Here is a 5,777-nt window from a genome sequence, read left to right as displayed (position 1 = left end):
AGCAAACATCAAAGGACATGAAAACATAAAATTGTATTAAATGGAAGTGAAATTCAATAATTATTCATAAACTGAAATAGACAAAAATAAAGAAACTAACAAGAGAAACTAGGCAAATTGAGACAATAGAACAAGAAAATATAAAAAGAACTACAAAAGAACAAGAATTACAATCTACATATAAGAGAATTTAACCTAAAACTATCATAAATTATAGAGAGAAGAGAGAGCTTCTCTCTCTAGAATTCTATCTTAAAACATGGTTCTAAAATATCCTAATTGCTCTCTCCCTTGATCTTCTTTGAGAATTGCATCAAATATTTCAGAAATGCATTAGATTGGGTCCAAGAAAGCCCTAAAATCGCGATCCACATATTTACTTAAGTAAATCACGTGCTATAAATCATGCACACGTATGAAGGATGCGTATGCACAAATTGGCGATCTTCCAAAAGATGCGTACGCATGAGTCATGCGTATGCACAACTTGGGATTCATGCGAACGCATAAGGCATGCGTATGCACGACCATGAAATTCTCCAAAACTTCATTTCTTCTTGAATTCTCCACTTTGCATGCTTTTTTTCTTCACTTCTTCAACCCATCCTTGCCTTCTAAGCTTGATAAAATCAAGCGAATTAAATTTGACAATTTTCAAGCATAAAAATCATGTTTTTAACCATTAAGCACAATTAGGAGAAATTCACAAAATTATGCTATTTCAGTGAATAAATGCAAGATAAGTTGATAAAATCTACTCATTTCAATACAAAACTCATCGTAAAATATGGATTTATCATATAGTAATTGAAGAAATCATTTATTTTAAGGCAACAATTAACACTTATTTTTTAAATCTTGGTAAAATTTAACTTAATTCCTTATATTTTCAAATAAATGTATAATGATTAACGTTACATATAATGACATTCTTTGAGATTCAAATATCAATATGTATGATACCCTTATAAATGTATACAATAGTATAAACAAGTTAATATATTTTACAGGAAATGTTATGGATTAAGTTTGGCTAGATTTGTGGGAACCATAAAGGTAGATATATGTCAAATTTTAGGCGAGATTATGTCAAATTTTGTTTGAAATAATATAAATGTTGAAGGATTTGTGTTGTATATATGTTGATTAATGTTAATTGGTATTCTCTTTGCAAACATGATGATAGGTAGTGGTGCACGAAATTGCAATAACACTTTTTGCAATCCGCACAACTAACCAGCAAGTGCACTGGGTCGTCTAAGTAATACCTTACGTGAGTAAGGGTCGAATCCCACGGAGATTGTTGGTTTGAAGCAAGCTTTATTTATTTTATTATTCTTAGTCAGGATGTCAATCAAAATTATCAATGGGAATTATTAGATTGGGGAAAAAAATAAGAGAGAATAAAATCATTACTTGTTGTGCAGTAATGGGGAATATGTTGGAGTTTTGGAGATTCTTTGTCCTCTGAATTTCTGCAATGTAATATTCAACTCAATTGTTTGTAAAGCCCGTCTACGGCAAGCTATATGTAGGGTGTATACTCGGAATACCTCAAGAATGGCCGCCATCAGTTCTAGCTTATACCACGAAGATTCTGATTAAAGAAGCTAAGAGATGCTCATTCATTCTGATATAGAATGGAGGTGTTTGTCAAGCACACGTTCATGGGTTGAGGAAGGTGATGAGTGTTACGGATCATCACCTCCTTCACAATTAAGCGCAAATGAACATCTTAGATAGGAACACACACACGTTTGAGTGAAATAGAAACAATTGCATTAATTCATCGAGACGCTGCAGAGCTCCTCACCCCCAACAATGGAGTTTAGAGACTCATGCTGCCAAAGAGTTTATAATTCAGATCTGAAAATGTCATGAGATACAAGATAAGTCTCTAAAAGTTGTTTAAATAGTAAACTAGTAACCTAGGTTTACAGAATATGAGTAAACTAAGATAATTGGTGCAGAAATCCACTTCTGGGGCCCACTTGGTGTGTGCTGGGGCTGAGACTAAAGCTATCCACGAGCTGAGGCTTTTCTTGGAGTTGAACTCCAAGTTATAATGTGTTTTGGGCGTTCAACTCCGGATCATGACGTGTTTCTGGCGTTTAACTTCAGACAGCAGCATGTACTTGGCATTCAACGCCAAGTTACATCATCTATCTGCACGCAAAGTATGAACTATTATATATTGCTGGAAAGCCCTGGATGTCTACTTTCCAACGCCGTTGAGAGCGCGCCAATTGGACTCTTGTAGCTCCAAAAAATTCATTCCGAGTGCAGGGAGGTCAGGATCCAACAGCATCAGTAGTCCTTTTTCAGCCTAACTCAGATTTTTGCTCAACTCCCTCAATTTCAGCCAGAAAATACCTGAAATCACAGAAAAACACACAAACTCATAGTAAAGTCTAGAAATATGATTTTTGCTTAAAAACTAATAATATTCTACTAAAAACTAATTAAAACATACTAAAATCTACATGAAATTACCCCCAAAAAGCGTATAAAATATCCGCTCATCACAACACCAAACTTAAACTGTTGCTTGTCCTCAAGCAACTAGATAAATAAAATAGGGTGAAAATAAATTAAGAAGTAATAATATCTTAGAGTTTTAAATGAAGCTCAGATTCTTATTAGATGAGCGGGGCTTGAAGCTTTTTGTTTCTGAATAGTTTTGGCATCTCCCTCTATCCTTTGAAATTTAGAATGATTGGCATGCATAGGAACTCAGAATTCAGATAGTATTATTGATTCTCCTAGTGTAGTATGTTGATTCTTGAACACAGTTACTTTATGAGTCTTGACCGTGGCCCTAAGCACCTTGTTTTCCAGTATTACCACCGGATACATAAATGCCACAGACACATGACTAGGTGAACCTTTTCAGATTGTGACTCAGCTTTGCTAAAGTCTCCAGTTAGAGGTGTCCAGAGCTCTTAAGCACACTCTTTTTGCCTTGGATCACGACTTTAACCACTCAGTCTCAAGTTTTTAACTTGGACCTGCATGCCACAAGCACATGGTTAGGGACAGCTTGATTCAGCCGCTTAGGCCTGGAACTATTTCCTTAGGCCCTCCTATCCACTGATGCTCAAAGCCTTGGATCCTTTTCACCCTTGCCTTTTTGTTTTAAGAGCTGTTGGCTTTTATTCCTTTTCTTGATCCAATGATTTCTTGTAACTATTTCTTTTTCACTGCTTTTTCTTGCTTCAAGAATCAATTTCATGATTTTTCAGATCATCAATAATATTTTTCGTGTTCTTCATTCTTTCAGGAGCCAATATTCATAAAATTCAAGATAAAAATTTTGCATTATTCAAGAATTCATTCAGAGAACAACAAGTATTGCCACCACATGTAATTAATTATAATTTTTATTATTAAGAACTCGAAAAATATAAATTACTTCTTTATTCTAAAAATCTACTACTTTATTCATGTCTGATGATGATGAGAAAAATAAATTATAACTTAATTAGAAATAAAACCAGAATAGATATGCTAATTACTACTACTACTACTATATATCTTCTAAGGTAAATTTCTATAGTAACACTATCATAGAGTTAAAGCAAAAATTAGAACTCAACAACCTGTGTTTTGAGAAGTAGATGTTCCTCTAGTCTGTGGGGTGCTTTTCAAGGATTAATTTCTGGCGCTTCAGCTCCCTTAGATCACGCCCTTGCTCTTCCTGTTCCTTAAGCAGTTTGCAAAGCATGCTACTTTGATTGTTCTGTTCTTCCTTTATCTGGTTCATAGCTTCTTGCAATTTGGAAATAGATGCTTCAATATGTTCCCAAATATTCGAATTGAGGAAGTTCTGGGAGGACTTCCTGTGCTCTCCTCTTGATTGGATCGTCCTGCAGTTGTTGTCTGTCCATTGATATTTTAGTGATTGGCCTTTCAACTGAGATATACTCTGTTATTCCCATCTTCACTCCAGCATCTCTGCAGAGCATAGAAATTAAGCTTGGATAGGCTAATATGGCATCCTTGGAATTCCTGTTTGCTATTTTGTATAGTTCACACGAGATCAGTTGATGGACTTCTACTTCTTTTCCCAACATGATGCAGTGAATCATCACTGCTCTTTTAATGGTAACTTCAGAACGGTTGCTGGTGGGCAATATGGAACGCCCAATGAAATCCAGCCAGCCTCTGGCTACTGGTTTGAGATCTTCTCTTTTGAGTTGATTTGGGATGCCAGTCGTGCTGGTGGTCCACCTGGCTTCTGGGATGCATATATCCTCTAGAATTTTATCCAGACCTTTATTTACCCTCATCATTCTCCTATTAAAGGAGTCTGGGTCATCTTTCAGTTGAGGGAGCTTAAAGATCTCCCTGATTTTGTCAGGATGGGTATGAACAATCTTCCTCTGACTAAGGTCCGATGGTCATAGAAAGCAGCTCCAATTATTCTTTGCCTGTCTGTCTGCCATAGATTAGCATAGAACTCCTGAACCATGTTCCTTCCCACTTTCGTTTCAGGATTGGCTAGGATTTTCGAGTTCCTGTTTCGAATTTGCTCTTGGATCTCCGGATATTCATCTTCCTTCAGGTCAAATTTGACTTCCGGGATCACTGATCTGTGACTCATTATTTTGTAGTAGTGGTCTGAATGTTCTTTAGTTAAGAACTTCCCTTGATTCCAAAGTGGCTTTGGAATATTCTCTTTCTTGCCTCTTGGGTTGGGTTGTTTTCCTTTAGGGGCCATGATCAAAGTGAGAATGTTTTTGTGATCACGGATAAGCACACCAAACTTAGAGGTTTGCTTGTCCTCAAGCAAAAGAAAAGAGAGAAGAGGAATAGGAGGAGAGCAAGTGTAGAATGATGGATGAGGAGAGGGCGCCGAAAGTGGATATAAAGGGAGGGGATGGGTTTTCGAAAATAAGAAAAAGATATAAGATAAAAGATATGATTTATAAAAGATAAACATGATAAGAAAATGATATAATTTAAAAAGATATGAATGATTTTTAAAAATAAATTTGAAATATATAATTTGAAAAAGATTTTAGAAGATAATAAAGTTTGAAAAGAAATTGGGAAAATAGTTGGATTGGATTGAAAAAAATTTATGTTTATGTATGAAGCCATTTTTAAAAAAAAAGGGTTTTAGAAATTAGGATTTTTAGAAAACTAATTTGATTTGAAGGATGACAATTTGAAACATGTTTATGCAAGAAATCATGAATTGAAACATAAAAAATTAGAAAATTTGTAAAGAAAAACGAATCTTACCTCCTCCCCACCATCCTGGCGTTAAACGCCCAAACGCTGCATGTTTTGGGCGTTTAACGCCCAAATGTTGCTTCTCCTGGGCGTTCAATGCCCAGCTGCTGCTTCTTTCTGGCGTTGAACCAGGAAGTCCTTTGTCACTGGGCGTTTTTCTAAACGCCCAGGATGCTGTGGTTCTGGCGTTAAACGCCCAGAAGGTGCTTCTTTCTGGCGTTCAACGCCCAGAAGATGCTCCTTTCTGGCGTTTAACGCCCAGATGGCTACCCTTACTGGCGTTGAACGCCCAGTGGATGCTTCTATTGGGTGTTCAACGCCCAAAACGTTTCTTACTGGCTTTTTGATGCCAGTGAGCTTTCCAAATTTCCCTGTAACTCTGTGAATTCAATCAATTGCTATTTTACCCTTTTAAGATACTCTGACATATACCTGTAAAGAAAAGAAAATTTATTTAATTAGTAAATAAACTTTGTAAATGGCTGGGTTGCCTCTCAGCAAGCGCTTCTTTATTGTCTTTAGCTGGACTATTACTGAGC

The sequence above is a fragment of the Arachis duranensis genome, chromosome 10, assembly GCF_000817695.3.
Source record: "Arachis duranensis cultivar V14167 chromosome 10, aradu.V14167.gnm2.J7QH, whole genome shotgun sequence".
Taxonomy (NCBI): Eukaryota; Viridiplantae; Streptophyta; class Magnoliopsida; order Fabales; family Fabaceae; genus Arachis; species Arachis duranensis.
This window is presented reverse-complemented; position numbering follows the sequence as displayed.